This window comes from Rutidosis leptorrhynchoides, chromosome 8 (genome assembly GCF_046630445.1).
Source record: "Rutidosis leptorrhynchoides isolate AG116_Rl617_1_P2 chromosome 8, CSIRO_AGI_Rlap_v1, whole genome shotgun sequence".
In the NCBI taxonomy this organism is placed as follows: domain Eukaryota; kingdom Viridiplantae; phylum Streptophyta; class Magnoliopsida; order Asterales; family Asteraceae; genus Rutidosis; species Rutidosis leptorrhynchoides.
The window spans coordinates 48,949,275-48,969,162 of record NC_092340.1 but is presented as its reverse complement, the minus strand read 5'-3'; positions in this window follow the sequence as shown (position 1 = coordinate 48,969,162).

The following is a 19,888-nucleotide window of genomic DNA, read 5'->3' as shown; positions in this document are numbered from 1 at the left end:
ACCAAGGATGTGACATCACTACAAGGAAGGACATAGATATAGCAGCTGGTGGTTCTATTATGAAGAAAATAGAAACTGATGCTTACAAAATTATTGATAACACTGCTTCCCACTCACATGAGTGGCACCAAGAAAAAGATATCGTTAGATCATCTAAAGCAGCTAGAGCCGATTCTAGCCATGACTTAGATTCCATTTCAGCAAAGATAGATGCTGTCGAGAGACGAATGGAAAAGATGACTAAAGATATACACTCAATACGAATTAGTTGTGAGCAGTGTGGAGGACCACATTTGACAAAAGATTGTCTCAGTATTGAATTAACAATGGAACAAAGAGAGAATGTTTCATACATAAACCAAAGGCCTGGAAATAATTATCAGAATAATTATCAACCGCCAAGACCGATTTACAATCAAAACCAGAACTATAACTGAAATATTCCATACAACAACCAACAAGGTCCTAGCAATCAACAAGTATCCAACAATACTTACAATCAGCAAAGACCTAATTTTCAAAACAAACCACCACAACAAACCGATGATAAAAAGCCAAATTTAGAAGATATGATAACGAAGCTAGTTGAAACTCAAAAGCAGTTTTTCACATCTCAGAAACAAACTAATGAACAAAATGCTCAAGCATTTAGAAATCAACAAGCTTCTATTCAAAACTTGGAACAAGAAGTAAGTAACCTAGCAAGGTTAATAGGTGAAAGAAAACCGGGAAGTCTACCTAGTGATACAAATGCTAACCCCCGGAATGAAACAGCTAAAGCCATTACCACAAGAAGTGGTACAACACTTAAACCACCTGAAATACCTGTAACTTCTGATGAAGTTATTCCTACTCCACAAGAACCACAACCTGATCAAGATAAGGAAAAAGAACCGGTAGTTGAAAAGGTTAATGAAGATAACACAGTTAAGGCTAAACCTTATGTTAAACCATACCAACCACCACTTCCTTACCCGAGTAAAATGAAAAAAGAGAAACTTGAAGCCGAGCAATCCAAATTCTTGGATATGTTTAAACAGATAAATGTAAATCTTCCTTTCATTGATGTGATTTCAGGAATGCCTAGATATGCTAAATTTCTGAAAGATCTAATCTCGAATAAAAAGAAAATGGAAGGACTCTCGGCCGTTACTATGAATGCTAATTGTTCAGCAGTGCTGTTGAATAAGATACCAGAAAAATTATCTGATCCAGGAAGTTTCACAATTCCATATTTTCTGGGTAGTCTTAGTTCAATAGAAGCATTGGCAGACTTAGGTGCTAGTATAAATTTAATGCCGTATTCACTATACGCTAAACTAGACCTTGGAGAATTGAAACCAACAAGAATAAGCATACAACTAGCCGATAGATCAATAAAATATCCTAGAGGGATAATGGAGAATATGCTAGTTAAAGTTGATACTTTAGTATTTCCAGTAGATTTTGTTGTTCTGGATATGGAAGAAGATTCTCAAGTTCCTCTCATATTAGGAAGACCATTCTTAAACACGGCTAAAGCAATGATAGACGTGTTTGGTAAGAAACTGACCCTAAGTATAGAGGATGAGAGTGTTACCTTTTCAGTTGATAGAGCAATACAACAACCGCAATCTGCAGATGATACATGTTATTATATTCAAACTATAGACTCACATGCAGAATTGTTAGAAGAATTTCCAGAATTACAAGGAACAGGAGAATGTTCTTTAGGAGAAGGTAATGAACCAATTGATGAAGCTGAAATGTTAGCTACACTTATAGCTAATGGATATGAACCAACAACAGAAGAAATTTAAATGCTAAAAGAAGAAGACAGATATCGATATAAATCATCGATAGAAGAACCTCCGAAATTAGAGTTAAAGCCACTTCCAAACCATTTGGAATACGCTTATTTACATGGTGAATCTGAATTACCTGTAATAATATCGTCTTCTCTTACTGAAAATGAGAAATCACAACTCATTTCTGTGTTGAAAGCTCATAAACCAGCCATTGCATGGAAGATTCATGATATTAAAGGAATAAGTCCTTCGTATTGCACACATAAAATCCTTATGGAAGAAGGTCATAAAACGTATGTGCAACTCCAACGAAGACTAAATCCTAATATGCAAGATGTAGTTAAGAAAGAAATTATTAAACTGCTAGATGCAGGTTTAATATATCCAATTTCTGATAGTCCATGGGTAAGCCCAGTTCAATGCGTGCCTAAGAAGGGTGGCATGACTGTCATTACAAATGAGAAAAATGAGCTTATTCCTACTAGGACTGTAACAGGATGGCGTGTGTGTATTGATTATAGAAAATTAAATGACGCCACCAGAAAAGATCACTCTCCCTTACCTTTCATTGATCAAATGTTAGAAAGATTAGCCGAAAATAGTTACTATTGTTTTCTAGATGGATTTTCCGGATATTTTCAAATTCCAATAGCACCCGAGGACCAAGAGAAAACCACGTTCACGTGCCCTTATGGTACTTTTGCTTACAAATGCATGCCATTTGGACTTTGCAACGCCCCTGCAACCTTTCAAAGGTGTATGATGGCGATTTTTCATGACATGATAGAAGAATGCATGGAAGTTTTCATGGATGACTTTTCATTCTTCGGTGATACATTTGAATCATGTCTAGTTAATCTGGAACGAATGCTTATTAGATGCGAACAATCAAATCTAGTACTTAATTGGGAGAAATGCCATTTCATGGTTAAAGAAGGCATCGTTCTTGGTCATAAAATTTCAAAGGAAGGAATTGAAGTGGATAGAGCTAAAGTAGATGTAATTGCTAAACTTCCACATCCCACCAATGTTAGAGGAGTTAGGAGTTTTCTAGGGCATGCCGGTTTTTACCGACGTTTCATAAAAGATTTTTCTAAAATTGCCACTCCTATGAATAAACTCCTAGAAAAGGATGCTCCATTCATCTTTTCAGATGAATGTATCAAATCTTTTAATATTCTTAAAGAAAAATTCACTAATGCGCCGATCATGATAACACCAAATTGGAATCTACCGTTTGAACTAATGTGCGATGCAAGTGATTTTGCAATGGGAGCCGTTTTAGGACAAAGGATTGAAAAACGATTTCAACCTATATATTATGCTAGTAAGATGTTACAAGGAGCACAAACAAATTATACAACTACTGAAAAAGAACTCCTTGCTATTGTCTTTGCTTTTGGCAAATTTCGATCATATCTCGTTCTAGCTAAAACGGTGGTCTATACCGACCATTCTGCTCTTAGATACCTATTTTCGAAACAAGATGCTAAACCAAGATTAATCCGTTGGATCTTACTCTTACAAGAGTTCGATATTGAAATCCGAGATAAAAAAGGAGCAGAAAATCTCGCCGCTGATCATCTTTCTCGTCTTGAAAATCCCGAATTAGAAGTTCTAAATGAATCGGCCATACAAGATAACTTTCCTGATGAATATATATTGAAGATAGATTATAATGAAATCCCATGGTTTGCAGACTATGCAAACTACTTAGTTTGTGGATACCTTGAAAAAGGATTATCATACCAAAAACGAAAGAAATTCTTCAGTGATATAAAGCACTATTTCTGGGAAGATCCACATTTGTTTAAAAGTTATCCCGATGGAATAATACGCCGATGTGTATTTGGAAATGAAGCTAGTAAAAATCTTAAACCATTGTCACACAGGACCAACATGAGGGCATTATGGGCCTCAATTAACAGCAAGAAAAGTTTATGAAGCTGGATTCTATTGGCCTACAATTTACAAAGACGCACACCTTCTTTGCAAATCCTGTGATGCTTGTCAAAGGGCCGGAAAAATAAGTCAACGTGATGAAATGCCACAAAATGTCATTCAAGTATGTGAAGTATTTGACATTTGGGGTATTGACTTTATGGGTCCATTTCCAAAATCTCATAATAATCTCTACATTCTCGTTGCCATTGATTATGTATCTAAATGGGCGGAAGCACAAGCTCTCCCAACTAATGATGCACAAGTTGTAGTCAACTTTTTAAAACGTCTTTTTGCAAGGTTTGGAACACCGAAAGCTTTAATAAGTGATCGGGGTACTCATTTCTGTAATAATCAACTTGAGAAAGTTCTTAAAAGATATGGAGTAACTCATAAAATCTCCACTGCTTATCATCCACAAACAAGTGGACAAGTTGAAAATACCAACCGAGCTTTAAAATGTATTCTAGAGAAAACCGTAGGATCAAATTCGAAGGAATGGTCCATTAAATTGGAGGATGCACTCTGGGCTTTTAGAACAGCCTACAAAACTCTAATTGGAACCACACCTTTTAGACTCGTTTACGGAAAAGCATGTCATCTTCCAGTAGAAATTGAACACAAAGCATTTTGGGCTTTGAAGACATGTAATCTTGATTTACATGAAGCCGGACGTCTACGATTAAGTCAACTAAATGAATTAGAAGAATTAAGACATGAAGCATACGAAAATTCGTTAATCTATAAGGAAAGAACAAAGAAATGGCATGATAAAAGAATCAGAAGTTCAAAAGAATTTAAAGAAGGAGACAGAGTTCTTCTTTTCAATTCACGATTCAAGCTATTTCCTGGAAAATTGAAATCAAGATGGTCTGGACCATTCATAGTCAAAAGAGTTTTCCCATACGGAACAGTAGAGTTAATAAATTCAAATGGGATTGAATTTAAAGTTAATGGTCACAGAGTTAAACATTACATAGATAGTCCGATGGAAGTCAACAACGAAGTTAATCACAATTTCGATACCACAGCTAACTAAGTGTGGGGAGAATCAAGTCTTTAAAGGATAATATATATTTCTGTTAGAATTAGATTGTCTGTTTTCGTGTAGTTCTCGAAAATGGAACCCAAATGGTCTTTCCCTAGCAGACCCTAAAGAACTAGTCTTCTCCCCCCATTCTGAATTTTTATTTTTTTTAGGAAATGAAGACTGCCTGTGAACTAAACCATGGTCTAATGCTACACGCTTTGATCACTAAACGTAATAATGACACACTTCTGAGTGAAATAGTATCAGTAATCAGAGAAAGATTGGACGGAGTAAGAAAAGAATCCAGATGCGAAGATAATAAGTTACAATTTGGTAAAGGAAAATCAAAATCCGCAGTGAAAAGAAGAGCACGACACCTAGAATGATGTCACAAATGCGGAAAATGGTCACATGGAGGTAAATGTTCAAATAATCAAACCTATTCAAATACCGAATTTGTTACTTTATGCAGAAACGGACCGTTCTTATGTTTAGAAGAAAAAACACTGAATGCTCGAGGTTACTGTAATAACCCGGGAATTTCCGATCAAATTTAAACCTAATCTTAATATGATTTCGACACGATAAGCAAAGTCTGTAATGTTGAGTCTCAAAATTTTTGAAATTCTATTCATGTAATCAATTACCCTTTGACTATGCCCAACGATTCACGAACAATTAGTTATAAATAAATATGTATATATATGTATATATATATAATTATATATAAATATAAATATATGTGTATATATAATAATGAGATATAATAAAATACCAATTTATCAGTTGAATAGGATATGTAAAATAAGATATAATATATTAAAGTTGTTAATAAAATAAATCTATAAGATATGATTTTTATACATAAATAATATTATATGAATATTATAATATATAAAATCTCTAAATAATAAATATTCAATAAAAATTACTATATATGTAATTTTAAGATAAAGTATAGATGTTATAATAATAATATGATTATTACTTTCAGTATTATCAATAATAGTAACATTATTATTATTAATAATATTATATCTAATACAAACTACATATATGTATATAAAATTTTATATACTACTATTATCATTAATAATATTATTATTATTATAACTAATAAGGTTATTACTATCATTTATATTATTATCATTAGTATTAACCAAAATAGTTAAAATTATCATTTATTGTTAACATTAACATTATTAAATTATTATTTGTCAATTAGTATTATTAGCCTTTATTAAGAATATTATTATTATTAATAATATTAGTATTAGTAATATTAATATTAATAGTATTAATATAATTATATTAGTTAAATTATCAAAAATAAGGATCAGATTATTATAAATACAAATATATAATCATTATGTATATATACATCTATATATATATAAATACATATGCATAATACAGTTTTATATATATACATACATTATACAGATATATATACTCCGCATATGTATATTATATTGATACATACTGTACAGATATATATATACGTACAAATACAGACACAAAAATATATAATCAGTTTCATATCATTGTCAAGCAATCGTGAATGGATTTTATGGCATCAGATTCGTACCAAACATGGACCCAAACACTTGAAAGAATCCAAACCTGTTAACTTCAATGTCAGAACTTTATTTTTATTTATATATTTTTTTGTACGATAAGATTTCTGCTATTCAATTCCAATTTGGTTATATAATCCAAATCCAGGAGTTAATTGACATCATCCAATCTCCCATTATCATTTATCAGTCACAAAATCCTTTACAGCCTTTAAATGATCGAGTTAAATCAAGAATTTAGGATAAACAGATATCCTGTACAAGTCACTTTTCGTTCAAATTTCAAATTCGAGTGTTATTCTAAAATCTATCAATGCAATTCTATTAGAAAACTTTCAAGTAAACTATCTGGAAAGATTTAACTTCCAATTTCTTAAAACGAATTCGAATTTTAGAAGTCAAACTTTTATTCAAAAAGTCAAATTGGTTGTTCATGACAAAATTTGAAGTCAATTCGATGTTTTAGCTTAAATTAAAGGTGCAGAGAGTTTCTAAATAAGATTTCCAAACTATTTCGTGTAGAAGACTTCCTCTGAAAACGACTTGATTTTAAAATCAAAGATTGAGTTGTCATCGTGCAGTTAACCTTCTGTTCAGCGATGTTCTTTTAAATTTCTGTTCGTTTAAAGTGATTCAAATCCAACTCAAACTGTGTCTGTTTTATATTTAAATCCTAAAATAAATTTTGTATTTATGGTTAAGAGTAAATGGGTTCTGATCGAGAGGTTGAAGATGAAGAAGGGGAGTCAGATAATATGGGTTATATAGTTTCGAGTGGTGATCATAACAGAAACATATAAACGGCCGAATGGTTAGAGGTGTACTTAGTTAAGCGGGTGGTCTCGGGTTCGATTCCCGGCATTGGCGTTTTTTTTAAAAAAACCTCTCCTATTGAGGTATAACTATGTTTATTATTATTATTTCTTATTATTGTTATTGTTATTAGTATTATTATTGTTGTTATTGGTATGATTATTATTAATAATTATAATTGTTATTAAATACACTAGGATTAATACTATAATTATTATTATTATCACTAACATTATCACTATTATCATTACTAGTATTATCATTAATAATTCAATTATTATCATTATTATCAATTTTTATAAAAACGATTAATAATATAAGTATTACTATTATTATGATTTAAGATTACGAATCAATATTATAGAAACTTTAATTAGTAGCTTAGAAATTAAACATGAAAATTATGATTATCATTATTATTAGTATAGGTATTATAAATACAATTGTAATCATTATTATTGTTATTATTAATATTATTGTCTTTATCACCAATATCATTAAGTAGTATTATTATAGATACTATAGTTATTACTATTATTACAATTATCATTATTATTATCAATAGTAGAAAACTTATGATTTAGTTTTTATTATAAGTATTGTTATCATCATAATCAAATACGATTTTTATTACTATCTTAAGCGTTATTTCACCAAATAAATATTATTTATACGAAACTATACTTACAAGTAATATTACATATAAATATGTATTAATCATATTAACAATCTACATATAAATATTTATATAAAACAAATTAGGTATTTTTGTTTTAAAATAATAAATTATATATTAATAAAATCATATAAATATTAACTTTTTTTTTGAATATATACACAAATTATATATATATATATATATATATATATATATATATATATATATATATATATATATATATATATATAGTATATGAAATTGTTCGATTACAAATATATGTGTTAATATATATAAATGATATAGGTTCGTGAATCCGAGGCCAACCCTATACCTGTTCAATGACGTCATATGTATTTTTTACTACAAAGTACAGTATGGTGAGTTTCATTTGCCCTTTTTACTCTTTACATTTTTGGGCTGAGAATACATGCAAATGCTTTATTAATTGTTTTGCAATATTTATATGCGTGAGTTTCATTTGCCCTTTTTACTCTTTACATTTTTGGGCTGAGAATACATGCAAATGCTTTATTAATTGTTTTGCAATATTTATATGCGTGAGTTTCATTTGCTCCCTTTTTAAATGCTTTTGCAATATATATTTTTGGGACTGAGAAGACATGCGCTGCTTTTACAACCGTTTTACGAAATAGACACAAGTAATTGAAACTACATTATATGGTTGAATGATCGAAATCGAATATGCCCCTTTTTAGTCTGGTAATCTAAGAATTAGGGAACAGACACCCTAATTGACGCGAACTCTAAAGATAGATCTATCGGGCCCAACAAGCCCCATCCAAAGTACCGGATGTTTTAGTACTTCAAATTTTATATCATGTCCGAAGGAGGATCCCGGAATGATGGGGATATTCTTATATGCACATTGTGAATGTCGGTTACCAGGTGTTCTATCCATATGAATGATATTTTTATCTCTATGCATGGGACGTATGTTTATGAGAAATGGAAATATGAAATCTTGTGGTCTATTAAAATTATGAAATGATTATTTATATAAACTAATGAACTCACCAACCTTTTGGTTGACACTTTAAAGCATGTTTATTCTCAGGTACGAAAGAAATCTTCCGCTGTGCATTTGCTTATTTTAGGGATATTACTTGGAGTCATTCATGACATATTTCAAAATACGTTGCATTCGAGTCGTTGAGTTCATCAAGATTATTATTAAGTCAATTATATTTGGATATATTATGTAATGCTATACATGTCTGTCAACTGTCGATGTAGCAAAAGTTTGTCTTTTAAAAACGAATGTAATGTTTGTAAAATGTATCATATAGAGGTCAAGTACCTCGCGATGTAATCAACTGTTGTGAATTGTTTATAATCGATATGGACTTCATCCGGATGGATTAGGACGGGTCTTTACAGTTGGTAGCAGAGCGATGGTCTTAGCGAACCAGGTCTGCATTAGTGTGTCTAACTGATAAGTCGTTACGATGCATTAGTAAGTCTGGACTTCGACCGTGTCTGCATGTCAAAAAGTTTTGCTTATCATTTTGTGTCAAAAATTACCTGCTTATCATTTTTTTGAGAATCACTTGCTTATCATTCTTAGTCTAGACATGTTTTACTGCATTGACTGCATGAATAGTGCATAGACAAAAATTCATATCTTAGCGTATCTGCTACTTCATATCTTAGCGTATCTGTTACTGTAACTTTTACTGACAACTTTCGTAGATTCCTCCGTAACTTATGGGATTTTAGTATTATATATGCATATGTAAATTATGTATTGCAGGGTACTAATCTACATCCTATAATCTATTTCTTATCGAAAATCCTTCATCTGATCGTACGAGATGAATCCTGCAACCAGTTCGAGTCCCTCAGATTCCGATAGCTATTCCGATAGTTATTCCGACAGGTATTCCAACATAGATGTTCACCTAAGCTCCGAAAACAGCGTCACTAGCATGAATCAACCAATCAGCCATTATCAATTCATCTGATGAGTTCGTAGTCAACTTAATTAATGGAAACACGCAGAAGGCAATCCCTTCTAACAACCGAATTCACCTCTTGACAATGAACCTGAAGCGTTTTCCGGCGAACCTGTTCGATACACCATTTTCAGTCTCATTTCCAGGGTAACTCGACAAGATTATATTCTATCCACAATTTTAAACCTTATTCATCCGCTCGTTCTGACCGACAATCATCCCGGGGTAATCGAAGAAGTCAACGAGCTTCGCGCTCGAGTAATCAATTTGGAGAACATGGTGCAAAACTTACCAGCTTCAGCAACATCACCGGCATCAACAGAACCATCAGTAACAACACCAGTACCATCAACAATCCATGCCTCGACATCTCAATTTGTACCTCGAATATAATTATTATTCTACGAATTGTTCTACACCATTTATCTTCGTTCGACATGGTGATTATGTAATCTATAATATGTTAGAGATTATATATTCTTATTCTAACGATAAATCAAATGAGTTTAATATCATATTGACTCATTAAATCCATGATTACATCTGAAGAAAATATATATGTATATATGTTTTCAAAAAGATTGTAATTAAAAATTCTTTTGTACAAACTGTAAATGGTGAAAATATTTTAACGGGTAGGTAATACCCGAGGAATATTTAAATTTCACATTAATAAGTTACACTGTATATTCTTCGAATCTGATTCAACAGTTATTCACTATCCTATTTACAACCACCGATATACGTATCCGTTCACCAAAGAATAACTATTTTTCATTCAAATTCAATTTCATATTTGGATTTTGACCTATCAGAATCCAACAAGTGGCATAATGAAGAGATAATGGACACAATAAAAATTGATTAGAAACAGACTAATTAACAATATAAAAATTTTGTTAAGAAACCACGTTAACAAGATCCTAGCTAACTGTTCCTAGCTAACTGTTAATTCTGTATCACATCTTATTTTATCACAATTTATTTATCGCAATTTACATTCTCGCAATTTTAGTTATGATCATTTATTTTTCGGTTATTTATTTTACGCACTTTAAATATCGGGACACGTATACAAGGTTTTGACATATCATATCGACGCATCTATATATATTATTTGGAATCACCATAGACACTCTATATGCAGTAATGATCGAGTCTGAGACGTATACGGGTCACGACATGTATTAATTAATTCGAATATTATATATTAAACTTTATATGAATTATTGGACTGTCGACCGTGGACTGCCAACATTGGACAATTAAAATGAATTAAAATACTGATTATAACATATGAAACTAAATAATTCTTCAAGTTTGCCACTTGATTTCATCTTAAACCTCATTTGTATCTTGATGATTATGATCCACGTTCAAACCTTTTATGATTCTTGAAAACATCTCAATCGGGAGGATGAATCAACCGCACTTCATCTACGAAAGGAAAGATTTGTGCATATAGTTATGCACCTGAGAAACTCTCGGCAACTGAGTAAAAGTTTTACACGTAGCCGCGTCAGATCCTTTGGCATTTATTAGCAAAATAACTTTGCGATCCCTTTTCAAGGTAGCAAATTTTGTCACAGCTTCAGCAAGTCAACTTTGACTTTTCATTCGAAGTAGTCTTACTATAATCCTGATATATACGATTACCCTTTTGATACCGGAGAATTCTTTTATATTTCACCATATTACCAGCAGATGTACCAACAACCTCGATGTTTCTTGGCTTAAATCTTTCTGATAAATCATTATATTTATTAATTGAAACCCTATCATGTACTCATCCACATCTTGTAACAAGAATTGCCATACCAATTATCGGGAATCATTAAATCTGCATTGTGAGTCTCGCAACATTTCCACAACAACAATTATATGTATATATATAACACTTACCTCTTAGAATTATGATCTTCCATTCTGAAATTCTGAAAAACACTTAGTCTGCGAATCAATACTCTAAATGTTGAAAAAGCTGAATGAAGCAGCAGAAATCATAGACAATCGTAAACGACCTTAATCATCGGAAGTTTGATGATAAAGAATAGTATGTTGAAAAAGCTAAGAAAAGTTGGAACTGGAAAACAGATTGAGCTAACCACGAAGGAGACCAAGGACAAATACAAGGACCATACCATATATTCAAAGAATCCAGGTAATTCTGGATCCGATGAAACCTTCAAAGAATATCTTGCTCCGAAGTCATGTTAAAATCTTGCGGAAAATCTTTCTCCATCAACCATCGAACTTAGAAATTCCAAAATATCATCATCAATATCTTCGATTTTCTGAGGATATTTTCATAAATATTCTCGTTCGAAATTATATACCTCTTCGTGCTTCCTGTGTATCATTATATTGAGAAAATTTGGTACCGAAAAGCAGATTATGCGAAACTATGAAGGAAGCCGTGAACAAATCACAAAGAATAAGTTTGATTTAAAAGAATCCAAATGATTCCGTTTCTGATGAAATCTTTAGCGAATACCTTGCTTCCGAATCTAAACCCTTACGGATAAATCTTCTTCATCATCCATAAATATTAGAAATTCCAAGATATCATCGTATCTTTCATTATAAATATCCTCCATATTTTTGAAGATATTTTCATAACTATGATTATCTGAAATCAATAATCTATTCGTGCTATCAATGTTACATCATATAGAAACTGTTAGTTTCTATATTCTGTAAACTTTCGAGCTTAAAATATGAATGTTTTTGAAGTAGTATTGGAACTGATGCATGAGTTAGTATAATATAATGACACTTGATCAACGTGATTATATTAAAGTAAGTCATGCTGAGTTTCTAATGAAACCTGATGATGGTTCACAGTAGATTATACCATCATCATGTGTCATGTTACATAACTCTTTCATTCTACATAACCTCCGAACATATCAAAAAGAATATATTCTTGATAGTTCTATCGTCTGTATTTTTGATAAATTTGAAAATCAAATCGTGCTATCAAGTTCCACCCTGCTTAGAACATTATAATCATTTAGAACTCTATATCTACAAATTCTGGACCATTATTCGCTTGACTTGGAGTCGGGAAGAGAAAACAAAAGCATGAAGCTCCGAAATAGAAAGGGGGTATAAATCGCAGCAAATAAGAGAGAGCATTAACTGTGAATGATAATGATTATAGGAAACAGAAGCAGGGACATCGAAATATTAGAGAAAATATAAAGCCCAATAACAACATGGAGATTTCAAACCATGGATATTAATACGAATAGCAATATAAAGACACGGTAGAATTAAGAATAGTATCATCCCAAGATAATAGTAGAAGTAAATAGATTCTTCTGGTGGAAGATTAAAAAGAAGGATGACAGAAAGGATAATTAAGAAAATATTAATGATTAGAACTGGATGAAGCATTTTCACAATCTTTTAGAAGTAGGAATTAAGAATGAAAGTATAGAAAATGGGAGTGGTGAAAAATAATAGAACGGAAAAAGTTTAATTTATAATGGAAATATCAGACAGAGTAATCGAGGTAGATCATCGTATTTAATTACAGAGATCTTAATTTCCTTATTCGCCGAAGAATCAAATCTTTTAGATTTCAAAGATTTTCTTTAAATCCCTTGAATTCCGGAATTCAACCCTCTACGTCAAAAACTATGACGCACCATATATTCTAAATTCAACCACGACTAGTCAAAAGTTATGATGAAACTTATCTTTCTCATTTCACTATTTTATGATAACTTCATTTGTATGCTTCACATAATCGAATCGTTTTATTCATATTAATCAATAATGATAAAACTCTATTTATCAGCTCATATTCGTCAGGAAAACATATTTATTGTTAGCCATGATGACCTCGCTCAACTTTCGGGACGAAATTTCTTTAACGGGTAGGTACTGTAATGACCCGGGAATTTCCGATCAAATTTAAACCTAATCTTAATATGATTTCGACACGATAAGCAAAGTCTGTAATGTTGAGTCTCAAAATTTTTGAAATTCTATTCATGTAATCAATTACCCTTTGACTATGCCCAACGATTCACGAACAATTAGTTATAAATAAATATGTATATATATGTATATATATAATTATATATAAATATAAATATATGTGTATATATAATAATGAGATATAATAAAATATCAATTTATCAGTTGAATAGGATATGTAAAATAAGATATAATATATTAAAGTTGTTAATAAAATAAATCTATAAGATATTATTTTTATACATAAATAATATTATATGAATATTATAATATATAAAATCTCTAAATAATAAATATTCAATAAAAATTACTATATATGTAATTTTAAGATAAAGTATAGATGTTATAATAATAATATGATTATTACTTTCAGTATTATCAATAATAGTAACATTATTATTATTAATAATATTATATCTAATACAAACTACATATATGTATATAAAATTTTATATACTACTATTATCATTAATAATATTATTATTATTATAACTAATAAGGTTATTACTATCATTTATATTATTATCATTAGTATTAACCAAAATAGTTAAAATTATCATTTATTGTTAACATTAACATTATTAAATTATTATTTGTCAATTAGTATTATTAGCCTTTATTAAGAATATTATTATTATTAATAATATTAGTATTAGTAATATTAATATTAATAGTATTAATATAATTATATTAGTTAAATTATCAAAAATAAGGATCAGATTATTATAAATACAAATATATAATCATTATGTATATATACATCTATATATATATAAATACATATGCATAATACAGTTTTATATATATACATACATTATACAGATATATATACTCCGCATATGTATATTATATTGATACATACTGTACAAATATATATATACGTACAAATACAGACACAAAAATATATAATCAGTTTCATATCATTGTCAAGCAATCGTGAATGGATTTTATGGCATCAGATTCGTACCAAACATGGACCCAAACACTTGAAAGAATCCAAACCTGTTAACTTCAATGTCAGAACTTTATTTTTATTTATATATTTTTTTGTACGATAAGATTTCTGCTATTCAATTCCAATTTGGTTATATAATCCAAATCCAGGAGTTAATTGACATCATCCAATCTCCCATTATCATTTATCAGTCACAAAATCCTTTACAGCCTTTAAATGATCGAGTTAAATCAAGAATTTAGGATAAACAGATATCCTGTACAAGTCACTTTTCGTTCAAATTTCAAATTCGAGTGTTATTCTAAAATCTATCAATGCAATTCTATTAGAAAACTTTCAAGTAAACTATCTGGAAAGATTTAACTTCCAATTTCTTAAAACGAATTCGAATTTTAGAAGTCAAACTTTTATTCAAAAAGTCAAATTGGTTGTTCATGACAAAATTTGAAGTCAATTCGATGTTTTAGCTTAAATTAAAGGTGCAGAGAGTTTCTAAATAAGATTTCCAAACTATTTCGTGTAGAAGACTTCCTCTGAAAACGACTTGATTTTAAAATCAAAGATTGAGTTGTCATCGTGCAGTTAACCTTCTGTTCAGCGATGTTCTTTTAAATTTCTGTTCGTTTAAAGTGATTCAAATCCAACTCAAACTGTGTCTGTTTTATATTTAAATCCTAAAATAAATTTTGTATTTATGGTTAAGAGTAAATGGGTTCTGATCGAGAGGTTGAAGATGAAGAAGGGGAGTCAGATAATATGGGTTATATAGTTTCGAGTGGTGATCATAACAGAAACATATAAACGGCCGAATGGTTAGAGGTGTACTTAGTTAAGCGGGTGGTCTCGGGTTCGATTCCCGGCATTGGCGTTTTTTTTAAAAAAACCTCTCCTATTGAGGTATAACTATGTTTATTATTATTATTTCTTATTATTGTTATTGTTATTAGTATTATTATTGTTGTTATTGGTATGATTATTATTAATAATTATAATTGTTATTAAATACACTAGGATTAATACTATAATTATTATTATTATCACTAACATTATCACTATTATCATTACTAGTATTATCATTAATAATTCAATTATTATCATTATTATCAATTTTTATAAAAACGATTAATAATATAAGTATTACTATTATTATGATTTAAGATTACGAATCAATATTATAGAAACTTTAATTAGTAGCTTAGAAATTAAACATGAAAATTATGATTATCATTATTATTAGTATAGGTATTATAAATACAATTGTAATCATTATTATTGTTATTATTAATATTATTGTCTTTATCACCAATATCATTAAGTAGTATTATTATAGATACTATAGTTATTACTATTATTACAATTATCATTATTATTATCAATAGTAGAAAACTTATGATTTAGTTTTTATTATAAGTATTGTTATCATCATAATCAAATACGATTTTTATTACTATCTTAAGCGTTATTTCACCAAATAAATATTATTTATACGAAACTATACTTACAAGTAATATTACATATAAATATGTATTAATCATATTAACAATCTACATATAAATATTTATATAAAACAAATTAGGTATTTTTGTTTTAAAATAATAAATTATATATTAATAAAATCATATAAATATTAACTTTTTTTTTTGAATATATACACAAATTATATATATATATATATATATATATATATATATATATATATATATATATATATATAGTATATGAAATTGTTTGATTACAAATATATGTGTTAATATATATAAATGATATAGGTTCGTGAATCCGAGGCCAACCCTATACCTGTTCAATGACTTCATATGTATTTTTTTACTACAAAGTACAGTATGGTGAGTTTCATTTGCCCTTTTTACTCTTTACATTTTTGGGCTGAGAATACATGCAAATGCTTTATTAATTGTTTTGCAATATTTATATGCGTGAGTTTCATTTGCCCTTTTTACTCTTTACATTTTTGGGCTGAGAATACATGCAAATGCTTTATTAATTGTTTTGCAATATTTATATGCGTGAGTTTCATTTGCTCCCTTTTTAAATGCTTTTGCAATATATATTTTTGGGACTGAGAATACATGCGCTGCTTTTATAACTGTTTTACGAAATAGATGTAGCGACCCCGACAAATCGTCAAGTGACGGCGTCGGCTACGTGGGTCCCATTACCTGATTATAAGTCTTTTAGATAACTTTTGACCAAAATATGTCGCCTTCATTTCAAAATAAAGATTGTTTCAAAGTTTACAAGAATTGTTCAACCAATAGTTAAGTTACAACGTTATAATACGAATGAAATCTAGGCGACACGGTTTAAAGTAAAGTCAAAAGACGCTCCATGAAATGCACGTATACTCGACATCCAATGCAAGTATCAAATAATGAGCGGAAGCATGTTTCACATATCGTGTAAGACCTGAGAAAAACATAGAAATTTGTCAACAAAAAAACGTTGGTGAAATCATAGGTTTAAGTAAGTAAGTGAGTAAAAGTAAGTAAGTCGAACCACAAGGTTTGCAAAGTTGAAATAATAGTACTACATTCTAAAAGTTAATATTCACGAGCACCCAATTATCAAAGCTTAACATTCCATCCATTGTATACCCCATCCATAGTGCTAGAACAAACACTGATTCTCGAAAATATATTTCATCCGTAGACGGTAGCTAACCGTCAGAGATGAGGGTTGTCAACCCATATGGCCATATAACATAAGTTCTCGCTTACACCCGTCAAGTGTAACTAATGATAATCGAATTGAGGATTTTTGTTCTAAACTCGTATGTAGAATGTTTGTTTTCCCGTTCTTGTGTTCACTTAGTTCAAAAGAATCGTTTATGTTTTCTCATCCCAAATATAAGTTCAAAAAGAGTAAAAGTGGGACTATGATCTCACCTTGAGTGCGAGAGTTATAAAAGTACTTCAACAAGTAAACGCGTGCAAAGACAAGGCTAGTCTTGACCTAAACATATAGGTTATATCAATAACGGTAAACACAAACGGTCAAAGATGTTCAATTAGTCCTATGGCTCGTTACGACTCGATTATATTAACATGTGAATCAACTAGTCAAGTTTCATGCAAGATACAAGTAAATAATCATGTTAGAAAGGTTGCATAAGTATTTGGTTAAGTTTGACAAAAAGTCAAACTTGGTCGGGTCAAAGTCAACGGAAAAGTCAACGGGGTCGGGTTGGGTATCCGACAATTTTTCTAAGTTATATAATCATATATGAGCATGTTAGCCAAGTTTCATGTTAATCGGAGGTCCGTAGCATAGTAAACATTTTACGTCAAAAGATCAAAGCAAACAGCCCATTTTAGTGTATCAGGACGGTGTCCCAAAAATCAGGACGGTGTCCTGATATGAAGAGTGGGACGGCGTCCCAAATATCAAGACGGCGTCCCAATATGAAGAGTGGGACGGCGTCCTAAATATCAGGACGGCGTCCTAATATGAAGAGTGGGACGGCGTCCCAAATATCAGGACGGCGTCCCAATTGCCTTCCAGGCCCTGTTTGCTGAATTTCTCAAGTGCACGACCCAAACTTCAAACAATCACAATTTATGATCCGCAAACAATTAGAACATGTATTTTATATCATCGGAAAGCTATTTCGACAAGGAATACAACTAACCACATATCATAAATCAAAATCATCATTTAAGACAACAAAAACCTCGTCGAAAGTTCGTTAAACGTTCCAAATCAAGGTTTCAAGTTCATCAATTGCAATTTAAGTTTCGGGAATCCAATTTATACATATGATATGCCGTTTTGAAGGTAATGAAACATGTAATACAACTAAATACTTACTAACAACATTTCATGGCATTCAAATCATCAAAAGTTCATTTAAAGTCTATCAAACTCTAACGAAAACTCACAAAAATCAATAGTCATGAGTTTGATGTTTCCTTAATCAACCTATACATCAAAACGAAGCTAAAGATACTAGTAACACTTTTAAAACATGCACTTTAACAATCTAACAACATTTGATCATCCAAAATCAAGGATTTAGCAAGAAATTTCCATATTGAACTAGTTACACCAAAAACAACGAATCGGGCATACAAATTACATACACGACATCACAATGAGCCATAGACACTAATTAACAACTTTATAAGTCAAGAACACGAATTTAAAGAAATCTAGTGTTTTAGAAATGTTACCCAAAATCGAAGTAGTTAGCATCAAATCGAAGAGGATGATGAGAGGATCAAGAATATGTAGTTTGTTTTGATGTTTACTTCCTTGGTGAGATTTGGATGATGATTTTATGTTTGAGAAATGAGAGAGTTTGAAAGTATCAAAAATGGAAAAGGGAGGATGAATGAAAGGGATGAAGGAGGTTGACTCTTTGACCTAGTCAAAAGTTTGATACTTTGGCAAGTTTGGTCCCTCAACTTTGAATCGGGTGCGGAAAATAACCGAACGAATTATTTTAAGTTACACGGGAGTACGGGAGATATTAAAATCCGATAACGAAAATATTTAAAATGTTACATAACAAAGGATACGAATTTAGATACGAAGGGTATTATTTAAAAAGAAAAAGACGGGCGTTAAAATAATTTAACGGAAAAATGCGGGATGTTACATTATCCACACCTCAAAAGAAATTTCGTCCCGAAATTTAGTTGAAAGTAATAGTCGATATCTCCTACTCGAGACTTTACGTTGTCAATGCTATGAATAAGTGAAAGTACGTCCTTGAGTGTTCTCATGAATTTGGATAGTCAGGGTTTTACGTTGTATTAAGGTTTGGTTTTACGATCCCCAGTTTCAACTGGTTTTCCCCTATGAAGAGAAGTTTGTCATCAATAGTTGATGTATCTAGCAGGATTGCACGTTCCTGTTCCGCAGGACACGTTTCTAAGTTTGTTACACGAAAAGTAGGGTAAACGGAAACTTAATTGCATCGGAAGTTCTAAACGGTAGGAAGCGGTTCCAATACGCCCCAAGGTTTCAAAAGGTTCAATATTGCAGATATAGCCTTTCTCGATTTCCTAAAATGGATTTCACCTTTCCAAGGTGCGGTTTCTCAATATTACGCGATTACACACTGGGATTTGTGAGGTTTTCATCTAAGTTTGGTATAACTCTTCTGGCGACCATGGGTTGTCTCTAGCCCTCCTCGGACTTGAAC